The following is a 15,512-nucleotide window of genomic DNA, read 5'->3' as shown; positions in this document are numbered from 1 at the left end:
AACTCCATAGGACTTGCTCCTCCTTTCTGACTCACCAACTCTCTCATTTACATGTAACCTCAAGAACTGCATATCAGCTTTTGCATTATTTTATTTCTCTGCATGAGCTGTGTGGAACATAGACAGACCTTATTTATAATACATAAAAAGCCAGGTTATTTATGACACCTGTTGTGTTTTTTCCTCTGAAACATGGGATATCGAAGTTTCAGAGGCAATAAAATCAACCAAGTCAAAATGCTGAGGAATTGACCAGGAGTTACCACTTTGGTGGAGGTGATTTTGAGAGCAATAAGTAGAATCATGATCACTTTACCGCCTTCATTTCTTGTATTTAGAAACTAGTGCTTCTTATTCTTTATGTTTGTACTCATCAGCCCATCAGGGCACACATGAGATAATGTATGAGTAAGAACAGAAACATTTTAAAGCCATATGGTAACCAGCAGCATCCAGTTGAGTATGTTGAGTCATGAGCACAAATATCTAATCAATATCTAATCTGTATTTACTATGTTGCTTGCTCACTTGATTCAGCTTCAGGAGCTGTCCAATATTCTGTGAATTAAAGGGAAAGATTTTGACATAATTACTTTACTGTTTAAAATTAGAAACAAAACTGTGGCCTTATTGCCTTCTACAACCTCTTGGGAGAAACTTCGGAATCCACAAGCAGGTAGCTGGAAAATCCTGATGCAACAGGAGGGGGATGAAGGCTTGACTATGGGGTTTTAAAGAACCAGTAACCAAATTCTGGCTCGCTTATTACCCAGATGTGTGATTTAAGTTACCCAGCTTCTTTGTCTTTAATTTTCTCATTTCAGAAATAGGTTGACCTTGAGAGGGAACGAGTTACAGTATGTCTTCACTTCAGGGTTGGGTCCTGGGTTTCAGGTAGGACCAAGAACAAACGTCAAGGTCACAAAAATGGTATCAGCTCTGTATGACTCTTCCAGATGGGTAAAAGGAAAGGATTGAGGTGTACTTGGAAAAAGAGCTTAGCTTGACAGACATGAATGTTTTTGTTATGTTCAGTATAAGAATGAAGAATCTAATATTCACACAGAAATAGGCTTCAGTGGCCTTTCTTTGTTGAAAAACCATTACCATGCCATCTAATCTGGGATAATCCTGATCAGATGGAGATCAGAATGAACTGGGCCAATGCATTTATAGTAATTTCCCAAGTGAAGATTGCATTTGTTTTTAAGTCTGCCTATGGGTTTCCCTTTGCTCATTAATACTTACAGAATTTTAGAGGTGAGAAAACTAAACTCTCTTATTTTAAAGTCATTGATTTATAACATATTGCATGCCTATAAAATATATTGTTGCAGGGATTTTGTCAGGGACATGTGAAGATCTACTAGGAGGGAAGGAGAAGGAACAATCCCTTTACTTACTGGGAATATATCAAAGATGTTCAAAGAGTTCCCAGAGATGCGTATTAAAATATGCATGGGCCACAAAAGTTTTGGGGTCAAAATTATCTTTTTATTCAATTTTCCACAAATTTTTTGAACTACTCTTGTAGTCTAGTGGAGGAAACATATGAAACGATAGTTACACAGTATAGATGGCCATGGACAAGAGTTCCTTAGTGCTGTATGAGTTCATAATGGAGATTGTCTGACTTGGAAAAGAGGCATTTGAGGCCTAGAAAAGTGGAACTGATTGGCTAGTCATTTAGTAACTTTGTACCAGTCATTCAAGTATTATTGAATTGATATTCACCACAAGATTATTTAAATAAAAGAAGCAAAACAAAGAACTCAAATGGAAGGAAATATAAAATCGAAAGAGAAGCTTTGCCTGCTATTAAACTCATATAAAATGTAATTTGAAATACTGATCATTATTATTGGATAAATTTAAAGAGGACTTACTTAAATGAAGGTATATGCCTTCCCTCTCTGTTGTATGTATGTAAATATGTATGTATGTATGTATATGTATCTGCTTCCTTCCCACATTTAGAATATTTTTTATCATTATTTTTTAAATAAGATCAGTGGTTGGTCCTATCTTTCTCCTTGTTTTGCAAAAACCATAATGCTTATAGTGGTTTACTAGATGATGTTCCACAAGTCATTTAGGATTTCTTCACTCTTTTAAATTCCTTTTTGGTGTTGTGCCCTTTTTGCTGGGTAAACTCAAAGGCCACGTCTTCTATTTTGTTATTTCTTCTGCTGCATCAAGTCTGCTGTTGAACTGTTCTGGTGAATTTTTAGCTATCTTATTGTCCTCATTGGCTCTACAACTTCTGTTTTTAAACAGCTTCTATCTCGAATGATCTCCTTTTACTAATGATTAGTTAGTTTCCTGATTATATTTAATTGTCTTTCTGTGTTTGCTCATAATTCACTGAGCTTGCGTAAGACAATTATTTTGAATTTTTTGTCACACAGTCCAGATATCTCCATTCATTTTGGGTCAGTAGCTAGATATTTCATCTTTTTCTTTGGTTGTACCATGTTTTCCTGTTCCCTTGTAGATCTGTGTTGGTGCCTGTGTGTTGGAACAGCCATCTCTCAATCTTTATGGGGTGCCCTTGACAGGCAAAGGCCTTTACCAATGAGCTTAGCTCAAGATCATGTGACTCTCTCAAACTTCTATGGTTGTACCTTCTCAGCTTTTGTGTATGTGAATTTCCTATTTTAGAGGGATTTGTTGGTTTCTCTTTTTCAGGAGCCTGTAAACTCCAGCTCCCTGATGTCTGACTGATGTATCATGGGCCGGTCCATAAAGGTGTGCTCCACCAATTGCCCCATTTCTTAGGAAGAAGCCTGGAGTTCTGCAGTTTCTTGTACTCTTGCAGAGACATTTTGGGGGCAGTACAATTCCAACCCCTTGTCCTTTGTTCTTTGCTAACCCTACCAAACTGCCAGTCTTGTCCGTGCCCTCGGTAGGACAGAAGCAATCACCTGTGCACTGGAAGACTGACATTGAGTGTATTATCTGTTCTTTAAGTCTTCCATCACTCTCATTCCCCAGGCAGAAGTCACAGACCAAGGTGACCTCTTGGAGCTGGCGGATGTCATTGTCAGAGACAGGGGATTTAGCTGCTAAGCCTCAGCATTGGCCCAGGTATACCACTGTTAAATCAGTTCTGTGGGAAAGTGGAAGCTGGGATGTCTAACCTTCCACCTGCTGATGTTCTTGCTAGCCTTTTCTCAAAAAAGGGAAAATGTGAAAGTAAAAGTATAAATCTCTTAGAGAAAGAAATTGCCTTCAGTTATAGGAAAAAAAATTACTTCATTTTGGATCTGCAAGTATTTTGCTTTTGGATCACTTGGATCTTAAAGTCCTTTTCTGAGGCTCCACGTTGTATATTCTTTCACTTGGCTTACAGTATTTAATGTTTTCAAAAAGTTCATGGAAACGGTACATTGTACATACATTTCATTTTTGTACCATGACAAACTTATCTTTTTAACCCTGTTTTTCTTCTCTCATACACCTTTTGAAGTGCCCTGGAAGAGAGCTAAGCAAAGAAACTACCTGATAATTGACCAGATTGAGACAAAGATTTTATAATTAAACACAAGCAGCGTTTACTTTTCATCATCTTCTTTTTATGTTTCTTGAGTCTTTATAAGAAGAGATAAGCACCTTCTTGACATGAAATTGTTCTCCTTCAAAGCTAGTCTTTGAAATGTAAACTTCAATGCTTGATGGATGTCAAGGTTTATGGAAGATAATTTGGATATTAAAAATTCAGTTGAAACATAGCTAGTATAAGAGATAATCTATTTCAGTTTAAGAAGTATCAAATATTCTGCTCACTACTGATCACTTTAGCTAAATCTAAAAAAGGAATTTTAAAAGCATGTTTTTAAAGATTTGTTCTATCTGGAAGGCAGAGTTATAGAAAGAGCCAAACCCAAAGCTAGGAGCCAGGTGTTGCATCTGGGTATCCCAGATGGGTGCAGTGGCCCAGGACTTGGTTTATCTTTTGCTGCTTTCCCAGGTGCATTAGCAGGGAGCTAGATTGGAAGTAGACCAACCGGGACTTGAACTGGTGCCCATATGGGATGCTGGTGTCTCAGGGGGTGGCTTAAATAATTATGACATTACGCTAGCCCATATAAAGCACTTCTGAACATTTAGAGTTAATTCCTTTGTTTCATATGATAATACAATCTATGCAAATATTTTGAATTACTGGCCTTTGCTGCAGAAGTTTCAACACTTTTAAATTATGCAAAAGTGTTCCAGACAGTTTGTAAGTTGAAACATATTGCCAAATGCTCTTATTGTTAATACTCAAAAATTCTTGCTGATTTTTGGTTGTATTCTGTCACAGGAACTCCGTGAAAGCAAACAAAGAACTTGATGCTTGTAGTTAAGCCATCGAAGGAGCTACCAAAAATGACATTGTGTCCAGAGAAAATGAGAATCGGGCATGCAGTGTTTTCTTGAGTTCCGATTTTTCTCACGAAGAAAAGAAAACCACCCTACAGTACTGACTCTGGTTGTCATGGTGAATCATCTTGACTGTTTTTTTTTTCTTCTTTCAGATCTAAAGCATACAAGAATGTAAGAAATGCTTTACTGGGCACGTGATGTGAGCTCTGCAGATTGTGGGTGAATGTGGGTGAGGGTTTGGAGAAGACCTTCTCCTGGTCCCAGATCCACATGGTTGTCTGTGGTTCCTTGGGTACCACTTGACTTCAGAGAGCCTTCGTGGTGTGTCTGTGTGCTTCTAAATGTAGATAATAATACATTGCTCCTTAGCTGTTTCCAACATTAAGTCAAGCAATATGACCCAACTCCCTGACTTTGTGCAAGGCATATGGTGAATGTTCAATGCACATTATTTATCAATATTATTTGGAGTTTGAAAATGATGATGAAACTTGGATGTAAGTAGAAATATGTATTCTCCTGGCAGAACATTTCATGGGTAGAAGTGATCCCTTTGGGTCCCAACTGATGCTTAAAATTGTCATGGTTTGTTGGCTGATTTGCATTCAGGAGGAGAGTGATTTTAACACAAAGAGGAAGCAATAGCTTTTTTTTTTTAATGATTTATTTTTATTTGAAAGACAGATTTTACAGCGAGAAGTCTTCCACCTTCTGGTTCACTCCTCAATGGCCACAATGGCCAGAGCTGAGCTAATCTGAAGGCTTAAACTCAGCCCTCTCTGTCTTTGATGCTCTCCCATTGTATTTATTCAGCCATTTCCACAGAGTGTGCCTTGGGAAAATGTCATCGCTCCTCAAAATGATGACTTTCATGTCTGTGAAGTGGGGCTGTAACATCATGCTTTGCTATGTGTTGCAGTGTAAAAGAAACAGTAGCACTCGAGCGCTGAGCAGGAATATGCCCAGAGTCTCCCCTCCTGTTTTATGCTTTTGTTCTTCAGAGCCTTTTTAAAAAACATTTTATTTGTTTTTATTGCAAAGTCAGATATACAGAAAGGAGGAGAGACAGAGAGGAAGATCTTCCATTCGATGATTTACTTCTTAAGCAGCCACAACTGCTGGAGCTGAGCTAATCTGAAGCTAGGTGCCTCCTCTGGGTCTCCCGCATGGGTGCAGCATCCCAAGGCTTTGGGCCTTGACTGTTTTTCCAGACCACAGGCAGGGAATTGGATGTGAAGCGGGGCTGCTTGGATTAGAGCCGGCACCCAAATGGGATCCTGGCATGCATGGTAAGGACTTTAGCTACTAGACCACTACACAAGGCCCTGTTCTTCAGAATATTTATTTCCTACGTCACATGGGAAGCAGTGAGTGGAGTTACCCAGACCCTTCAGTGTCCCAATATTTATCACATTTAACACAACCCATTAATTCAGTGCAAGGAATTCTTTGGACTATTGGAGTTGCCCACAGTTATGTCTGCCTGCTGGAACTTGCCCATCTCATCTTGCTATTGCCCTGGTTACCCTTCTTTGCTTCTTCTATCTGTGTAACAATCCTGACAGGGCAGGGGCTCATGCCAACACCACAGGTGCCACAAATCTCATCCCTAAGCTTTCCTCCAGTGGAGGCAGGTGCATCAGTTTTGAGGCTCCTGACTGAGTGACCTGGGGCAGGCTGCTTCATCATTCTGAGCTATGTTATGCTTCTCAGAAAACTGAAGTAAGGATTGATGTGAGGAAGGAAGAAGGTGAAGTGAGATCACCCAGCGCATGGAAGGTGAAGAGAGCAGTATCATTTCAAGTTCTGCCAGAGTGCACAGCTCAATATCTGGTTAAGGTCACTCCTGAGATAGTATGCATATTAAACAGAATTTCCTATCAAAACATTTCCTTTTATGAAAAAAAATAGGAACCAGACTCATGAAAAAGGGTCTGTGCCTGGACTTACACATCATTTCTCTTTAAGGATGGAGCAGTAATCAAGTTTCCAGGCCTGGTGTGTCCTTCAGGGGCTATGAATTGGTCACAGTCCAATCACAGCTTCCGACTGGCTGCTGGCACCTCACCAGTGTCTCTGCTCGGAAATGAACAGGAAAACTTGCAAGACTCTCAGAAGGCCCCTGTTTGGGATTTCAATAATTTGAAAGCTGGGCAGAGAAATTACATTCCTCCCATGCTAGCCCTTGGAATTAGTTTATGCCAATTAAGACCACCCAACGCAGTTCAATAGTTAAGGAAAATGATGAAATGAATTGGAGTGTAAAACAAAAATCAAGAAAAAATGTATTTTAATGAGAAGGTGAGCAAAAATAGCCTGAAAGAATCCTGGCTAGTCATGGGTATTTGCAAAAAGCTCATTGAAAATGACGTTAAAAGATAAGTTTATTTGCCACAAAAAAGTTTGAAATCCATGCATACTTGTATCTTCCCATCCTTAAATCATCACTTGGCTTGGCTGTATTTACAAAACAACCCCTCAGCCCTCCTCTTTCTCTGACATCTTCATGAAATTGGGTCCCTCAAATATGGGGTTTGTGTGTTTGTGCCTGTGTGTGTGTGTGATTACAATGGGCTCCTTTCATTGTGGAAGGGGCAGTGTTGGTCTTTGACAGGATAGTCTGTTATGCAGAATGCAAACTTTTTAGCCTTTGGTAAAACTCCCCTCTGTGCACTTACTGAATGCCTCATAAGACTTCTTGGTGTTCTTCCACATGGCATTGCTTCTGGCAAAAACATTTATTTCACATTAACATTACTTCACAGAGCAATTACAAAGACCAAGTGTCTCAATGTATGGATCATATTTAGCGAATGATTCTGGTATCACACTGTTTGCTGCTAGTTTTTGTGAGTGTCGTGGCTAGTAGCTTCCCTGCTGATTGTTGTACATAGAGACTGAAAAAACACCTACACATCTATTTGCACAAGTCATCTGCTTGGACAAGGAGGAGCAATTTAGCATAGCACGTTATTCACTATTTGCAGAGTCAATATATTCTGTACTCAGTATTGAGTTTGAAATTACACTTCATTTCTATTGGTTTGTCTGTGTTCTAGGAAAGCGGAACTGTTTGAAACCAACATTCCACAAGGGTGGCTTGAAGCTTCACCTGGTGAGTCACCAGGTGAAGGTGGAAGTAGATCAGCTGTGCTGGCATTGTCAGGGATAAGGATGGGTTGTATCACTTTCTGGGATATCCTGCAGAGATAGTGCATTGCACTTGGGATATTGAGGGTCTGATATCCATAGGAAAAACATATTTCCCCCACCGTTCCCTGCCTTTTCTTCTCTTGTAGGTCTCCCCCCATCCTGCCACCTGATTAGATATCAGATTTCCACATCTCTGTGTAGTTTTAGTTATAAAGGTATGTGCCATCTTGTTGATTTTTAGTTGCATTTAAGTATTAAAAGCTTTAGTCTGGTCCCATGTTAAGTCAAAACTTAGTCATCATATCCAGTTCCTAACTATCTTCTTCCCTGCCTGTTTTGTACTAAATCTGCTACAGGTGGTCCACTCTTCCTCTATTCTGGGTATCAGATGGAATTGCCTCACAGTGTCAACTGGCTTCATGGGTGGAATGCCAGTAGCAAAGGCCTGTGGCTGTTTGCCATGTGATGTCTCAGTCCACAGTTGTTCCTGGGAGCTGCTTCTGCAGCCATGCCTTACCTTATTCTCAGCACCTAAAGCAGCAGCCACTTCCATCTCTGTAAACTCCTGGGGATTCATACGCTCTCTTAATACCCACCACGTTTCACTCAAGAGAGGGTCTATGAATTAATGGAGCATCTTAACATACACAATGTGGGATGTGGGAGAGCATATAACATGGGGATGTGGGAGAAAAGTGGCTACCACACTCTTCTTGGGAACTTCCAATTATGATGGAGTGTCCTGTTTCAACCACTTTCCCTAAACAACTTGTTTTGTTTGTTTGTTTGTTTCCTATGGATTGAAAAATGTGGTAAGATACCTAGAAATTTATGGAGGCAGTGTCTGCTAGACTCTTGAAGGTGTTTTCAGAATGTGGGGGTTCTACAGTCTTTAGTTATGGGGTTTGAGACATGGAAGTTGCCATCACTCTAACAGGTTCTGAGTATTTAGAAAGATGAGCTATCCCGGAACAATGCAATTTGCTGTAATGGATCCATACTAAAACTTCAGTGCCTTGATGTTTTAGGTGCTTCACTGCTGGAGGAAATGTTGCTAGCCCTTGCCACAAGAGCTTGTGGTGGTAAGCCCTCATAGGCAGCAAGGCCAGTCCTGAGAAGGATCGTAGTGCCAAGTGATTTGCAACCTGGGCAGTACTGTGTAGGGACCACACAAGTGATGCTGTTTTTATTCATGAAGATCACGGCAGCACTGCTGCCGTTAGAAGTGACCAGGCATGCTAAAAGCCTGGCAATGTAGAGTGTAGTCCTAAAAGAAGATAGATGGTGCAACCTGTCCATTTTATAGCACAAGATGGAAAAGATGCTCATCTGTAGCTACATAGCGTGACCTGAGATGAGAATTCCAGTGCCTGCAGCAGGCATTTTGCCTGATTGGTAAGCACCTATTTGAGATGCCTGCATCCTGCATTTGTGTGTCTGGGTTCCAGTCCTCTGTCTTCTAACCTCCTGTCAAGGAAGGATTTGAGGGAAGCAGCAGTGACGGCTCCAGCAGCTGGGTCTCATCCACTCACACAGCAGATTCGGATTGGGTTCCTGGCTTCCAGCTTCAGCTTGGCTTAGTTCTAGCCATTGTAAGCGATGTGAGGAGTCAGAGAATGGGAGCTCTCTTTCTGCTTTTGCATTAAAACAAAGAATCCCAGTGCCTGAAGCCTAACTCCAGTATTCCCACTTCTGCGTAAGATGTAGCAGCTAAGATCTCAGTCTCTGGAGGAATGTGAGTTCAAGTTCTAACTACAGTATGTACAATCTATGAAGCTACTCAAAGCACTTGGCTAAGGTGCACAGTGGAGGTAATGTTTTAGTTATCATCTTGTTAAGTTGTTAAGAGAACAAGAGATAGCTATTCACTTGCGAAGTGCGCAGGGCTGTGCCTGGCACACGGGGAGGGAGCGCTCCTTCCAGTCTTAGAGATTATTGTGTCCCTGAGGAATGATATGTGACTGTTTTGGTGAAGATGGGCATGGTACTTCTCCTTTGGTTTAGAAAGCTTTGTTGAAGCATGAAGTCTTTATAGAAATGGTCATCCAAGTAGGCTGCTTCATGAAAGTCACACACTGACTTGCGCCTGTGGCCAGCATCCAGATCTAGATGTGCCATGCAACTGTGAGGTCATGTCCTTCTGCTCAGCTGTCACTATTCCCTACAAGGCATATACACTGTTGTTCTAACTGCACGGGTTCCTCCTAGCATGTATTTGTGCTTTGTGTACATGCATCAGATTTATTTTAGTTTTATTGCAAAGTCAGATATACAGAGAGGAGAAGAGACAGAGAGAAAGATTTTCTGTCTGATGGTTCACTCCCCAAGTGACTGCAATGGCTGGTGCTACACCAATCCAAAGCCAGAATCCAGGAACTTCTTCCAGGTCTCCCATGTGGGTGGAGCATCTCAAGGCTTTCAGCTGTCCTCGACTGCTTTCCCAGGCCACAAGCAGGGAGCTGGTTGGGAAGCGGGGCCTCCGGGATTAGAACTGGCACCCATATGGGATCCTGGCACGTTCAAGGCAAGGACTTTAGCTGCTAGGCCACGCTGCCGGGCCCATATGCACATGCATTTTTTTTTTATCAGTAATTCTTTTTTTTTCTTTTTTTTTTTATTCATTGATTATATTGTATTATGTAATACAGTTTCGTTGGAACTGGGAATCACCCCACCCCTCCCCCGCCCTCCCCCCATGTGGAATATTCCACCTTGTTGCATATCCACTGATCAAGTACAGTTGAGATTCCCTCTTTGCAAGCATAAACTAAACATAGAGTCCAACATCTTATAGTCCAATCTAGTTCCTCAGCTTCCTGGGGAGACCCTGACCGGTCTGAGGGCAGAACCATCAGACTATCAACCGATCAATTAAAGGCTCCAACGTACCCTCAGCAACAATTAACTTCGTTGTGTAACTAATAGTTATAGTATTGAGTAACCAGTATGTTAAAAACAATTGCAATTTCTTAACCATCTTCTGTGATCACCTCATTGTCAATTCAGTTTTAGTTTATACACAACTATACATAAAATAACATGTTTTACATAACATCATATCCTCTTAAATTAACGCAAACATGTGGTATCTGACCTTTTGGGATTGGCTCATTTCCCTTAGCATTATGGTTTCCAGTTTGGCCCATTTAGCCACAAAGAACTGCATTTTGTGTTTTTAATAGCTGAGTAGTATTCCATGGAGTAGATGAACCATAGCTTTCTTATCCAGTCTTCTGCTGATGGGCATTTCGGTTGCTTCCATGTTTTTGCAATTACTGATTGTGCTGCTGTGAGTATAGGGGTGCATGTTGGCTTCTCATAAAACAGGTGTTTTGGGTATATTCCTAGGAGTGCTATTGCTGGATCATATGGTATGTTGATTTTGAGTTGTTTGAATGTTCTCCATACTGATTTCCATAGAGGCTGTACCAGCCTGCAGCCCCACCAGCAGTGGAGTAGAGTTCCCTTTTCCCCACAACCTTGCCAGCAAGTGTTGTTGGTGCTTTTATTCATGTGGGCCAGTCTTACTGGCGTCAGGTGGTACCTCATTGATGTTTTAATTTGGATTTCCCTTATTGCCAGGGAACTTGAGCATTTTTTCATATGTTTATTTACCATTTGGGTTTGTTCTTTTGTGAAGTGTTTGCCCATTTCCCGTGCCCATTTCTTGAGTGGCTTGTTTGTTTTGACATTTTGGTTGTTTTGTAGTTCTTTGTATATTCTGGAAATTAGCCCTCTGTCACCTATGTCGTGCGCGAAGATCTTCTCCCATTCTGTGGGTTGCTTTTTTACTTTGTTGATTGTTTCCTTCACTGTACAGAAGCTCCTTAGTTTGATGAGGTCCCATTTGTTTATTCTGGTTTTGATTGCTAATGCTTTTGGTGTCCTTTTTAGGAAGTCGGGGCCTACCCCTAGATCTTGTAGAGTATTTCCGACATTTTCTTCCAAAAGTTTGAAGGTTTCTGGATGTAGGTTTAGATCTTTTATCCATTTGGATTTGATCTTAGTGTATGGTGAGAGATGTGGGTCTATCTTTTTGTTTCTGCAGGCTATCAACCAGTTGTCCCAACAGCATTTATTGAACAGAACTTCCTATTTGCCTGGGTTGTCGTTTGTCTTTTTGTCAAAGATTATTTGGCTGTATTTGTGTGGGTTCCCATCTGGTGTTTCTATTCTGCTCCATTGATCTTCTTATCTATTTTTTTGCCAGTACCAGGCTGTTTTGATAACCACTGCCCTATAATATGTCCAGAGGTCTGGGACTGTGATTCCCCCTGCTGACTTCCTGTTCTTGAGAATGGTTCTAGCTATTCGTGGTTTTTTGTGTTTCCAGATGAACCTTTGAATCATTGTTTCCAGATCTGTGAAGAATGTTTTGGGCAATTTGATTGGGATTGCATTGAATGTATATATTGCTTTTGGCAGTATAGACATTTTAATGATATTGATTTTACCTATCCAGGAGCATGGGATGTTATTCCATCTTTCGAGGTCTTGTTCAATTTCTTTTTTTAGCAGTTTGTAGTTTTCTTCAAATAGGTCTCCTACATTTTTAGTTAGGTTTATTCCCAGATACTTTATACTTTTTTCAGTTATTTTGAACGGTATCTTGCTGGTTAGATCTTTTTCCATCTTTGGGCTATTTGCATACACTATGGCTGTTGATTTTTGTTCATTAATTTTGTATCCTGCCACTCTTCCAAACTCTCGTATAAGATCTAGCAGTCTCTGTATTGAGTCTCTTGGGTCTTCTATGTAGAGAATCATGTCATCTGCGTATAGTGAAAGCTTGACTTCTTCGATTCCCATTTGGATTCCTTTGATTTCTTTTTCTTGTCTTATGGCCTCAGCAAGTACCTCTAGGACTATGTTGAACAGCAGCTGAGAAAGCGGACATCCTTGTCTTGTTCCAGATCTCAGTGGGAAGGGTTCCAGCTTTTCTCCATTCAGTATGATGCTGGCGTTGGGTTTTTCATATATTGCTTTGATTATGTTGTGGATTTTTCCATCTATGCCTACCTTGGTTAGGGTTTTTAGCAGGAAATTGTGTTGGATTTTGTTGAAAGCTTTTTCTGCGTCTATTGATACTGTCATGTGGTTCTTGTTTTGCAATTTTTGGATGTGGTGTATCACATTTATGGATTTCCTTATGTTGACCCACCCCTGCATTCCAGGGATGAATCCTACTTGATCCGGATGAATGATCTGTCGGATGATTTTTTGAATTCTATTGGCTAGGATTTTGTTGAGTATCTTAGCATCAATGTTCATCAGAGAAATAGGTCTGTAGTTTTCCTGTAGTTGGGTCTCTGTCGGGTTTTGGGATTAAGGTGATGTTGGCTTCATAGAATGAGTTTGGAAGAGTTGCCTCTTTTTCTATTGTATTGAAGAGTTTGTAGAGGATTGGGGTCAGTTCTGTTCGGAATGTTTTGTAGAATTCTGTAGTGAAGCCGTCTGGGCCTGGGCTTTTCTTTGTTGGGAGATCTTTAATCACTGATGTTAACCAAAATAACTCAACTGTGAGAGCTTTAGGTTGAAGATACAAATTTCAGGGACTTAAAGTATTAATGAGGTAAGACAGTCTCAATAAAGCTGTTACTAAAAAAGTGAGATACAATATAATAAAGACTTTTTATCTGATTCTTTTCATATTCTACACTTTCTAGCCTACCTATTAAGCAAATTCATTAAGCAAGATACAACTGCAACTTGTTGACGCGATCATAGTTATTGATTTGAAAACATCTTTACATTTATTTTAATGTAGGTGATTGGACTTGTGCTTCAAAAATTTCAACAGTTCAGCTGTATTTGATCTTCCAGTAATACACTCTTTACTTGATTGCACCATGAAAACGCTGCTATTGAGACTTGCCACACTGTAAGAAATGGTGCCTAATGTGCCACTACTAGAGTTCTTGATCTGCTGGGTATCAGATCTGAGGACTATCCAGACCTGTCTTGAGTGGAACCTGTAGGATGCCATGTTGTTGCAGTTCACTGAGACAGAAATGAGTTCACTCCCAGCTCAGTGCATATGTATGTCCATAGCCCTTGCCTCCTTAAGCAAGGAGGCCCTAGGGGACAGACTGAGCTGTGAAATCCACCCTGTTATCGCACTGCCACACCAGGATGGGCAATTCTTTATCTGGGTTCGCTTCCAAAGCTTTCAGTAAATGTCTCTTCCCACTTTGTTGCTGGTGGAGTTTTGGCTGCCAGTGGAGTTCAGATCGCCATTTGTTGAATGCCACTGGAGTATCAGTCACTGCAACACCACACTGTTGTGTTTGCTGCTTTCCTGTGTCTGTCAGTCTCCAGGTACCCCTCTGCTGTTGTTCTGTCCTCTTCTGTTTTCTGGAATGTGCTCTCTCTGCTTCACACTGGCTAATATTTCTCTGTCTGTTTAAACATGTCCTTACCCTATTCTGCCATCTTGATTCTCCCTTAGAAAGATTTATTTATTTATTTTTATTGGAAAGTCAGATTTACAGAGAGGAGGAGAGACAGAGAGCAAGACCTTCCATCTGCTGATTCACTCCCCAAGTGGCTGCAATGTCTAGAGCCGAGCCAATTCAAAGCCAGGTGCCGGGGCTTCTTCCAAGTCTCCTTCTTGGGTGCAGGGTCCCAAGACTTTGGGCCATCCACAACTGCTTTCTTAGGCCACAAGCAGGAAGCTCGATGGGAAGTGGAGCAGCTGGGACACGAACCGGTGTCTGTATGCGATGCCAGCACTTACAAGGTTAGGACTTTATCTACTAGACTATAGCACCAGTCCCCCCGTTTTGTCATTTTAAGTACAATAAGAGAGAGGAAAGGGAGAGGGAGTTAGGGATTGAGACAGAGGGGAGAGAAGGGCTGCTTTTATTGTATTCTGAAGAATCTAATACCCAGTTATTGCTGACATGTTTTGTTTTCTTAAAAAAAAAATAAAATGGATGGTCTTCTTCAAGAAAACAGGCCTAAAATTATTGAGTCACTCTGTACCTTTCCCAGGGAAAGTAAGTCTTAGAATTAAAAATATCTGGCAGAAGGGAAAAGTGATGCAGCATCATTCTTTGTTGCCACTCTGAAGATTCTCAGAAGGACACTGGAAAGATGAGAAAGAGAAAAAAGCTTGCTCAGCTGGAAGATGGCTGAGGACTCTGGCAGGAGAACTTGGGGTTGCAGTGGAGGCATTTGCTCTCTCATGAACTTGGAAGCTCTCATGGCCAAGTATAAACTAGTGTTCACAAGCGTCACAAGCAAAGCCAGGGACAGTCTTTGTATAGGAGCAAGTGAAATCTTGGGCAAGTAAGGCCCAAATGTCATCATGGAAACTCAAGGCTCTGACCTTCCTGTCATCTCTTAAATAGCCACTATCATCCACTTTAGTGTTTTCAGAGTTCTGTCGCATGGATGGTACCACTGTGAAGGCAAAGGGCAGGAGCCATATCTCAGGAGCAGAGGACCCTGTAGGCTCTGTCTCGTACCAGCCACGTGAACTGGAGGGAGTCCCCCATCCCTGGAGATTATCCTGAGGTTCAGCGCATTAGCATTTGTGAAGCATTCAAAATAGTGCCTGGCACACAGCAAGATGTATGTGTGTGTTAAATACAACACTTTCTGACCTGTCCAAATAATTTACTGTTACTACTTTTCCTAATTCTTTTCATTAAACTTTTCAAGTTAGCCATTTATTTTAAAAAGGAAATTTATGTAACTATGGAAAATGGAAAATACGCATTACATGTTGCGAAAATAAAACAAGTAAACATAAAACAGGGGCCTGTATTGTGGCATATTTTCTAATAATGTTTTTAAAAAAGATTTAGTTATTTGAAAGGCAGAGTTAGGAAAGGAGAGTTAGATCTTCCATGTGCTGGTTCACTCCTCAAATGGCTGCAGCAGCCCAACTTGGGCCTGTCCAAAGCCAGAAATCAGGACCTGTATCTGGGTCTCCCAGTGGATTCAGGGACCCAAGCACTTTGGCCATCTTCTGTTGCTTTCCTGGT

This window comes from Ochotona princeps, chromosome 9 (assembly GCF_030435755.1).
Source record: "Ochotona princeps isolate mOchPri1 chromosome 9, mOchPri1.hap1, whole genome shotgun sequence".
NCBI lineage: Eukaryota > Metazoa > Chordata > Mammalia > Lagomorpha > Ochotonidae > Ochotona > Ochotona princeps.
Note: the sequence above shows the minus strand (reverse complement) of the source record.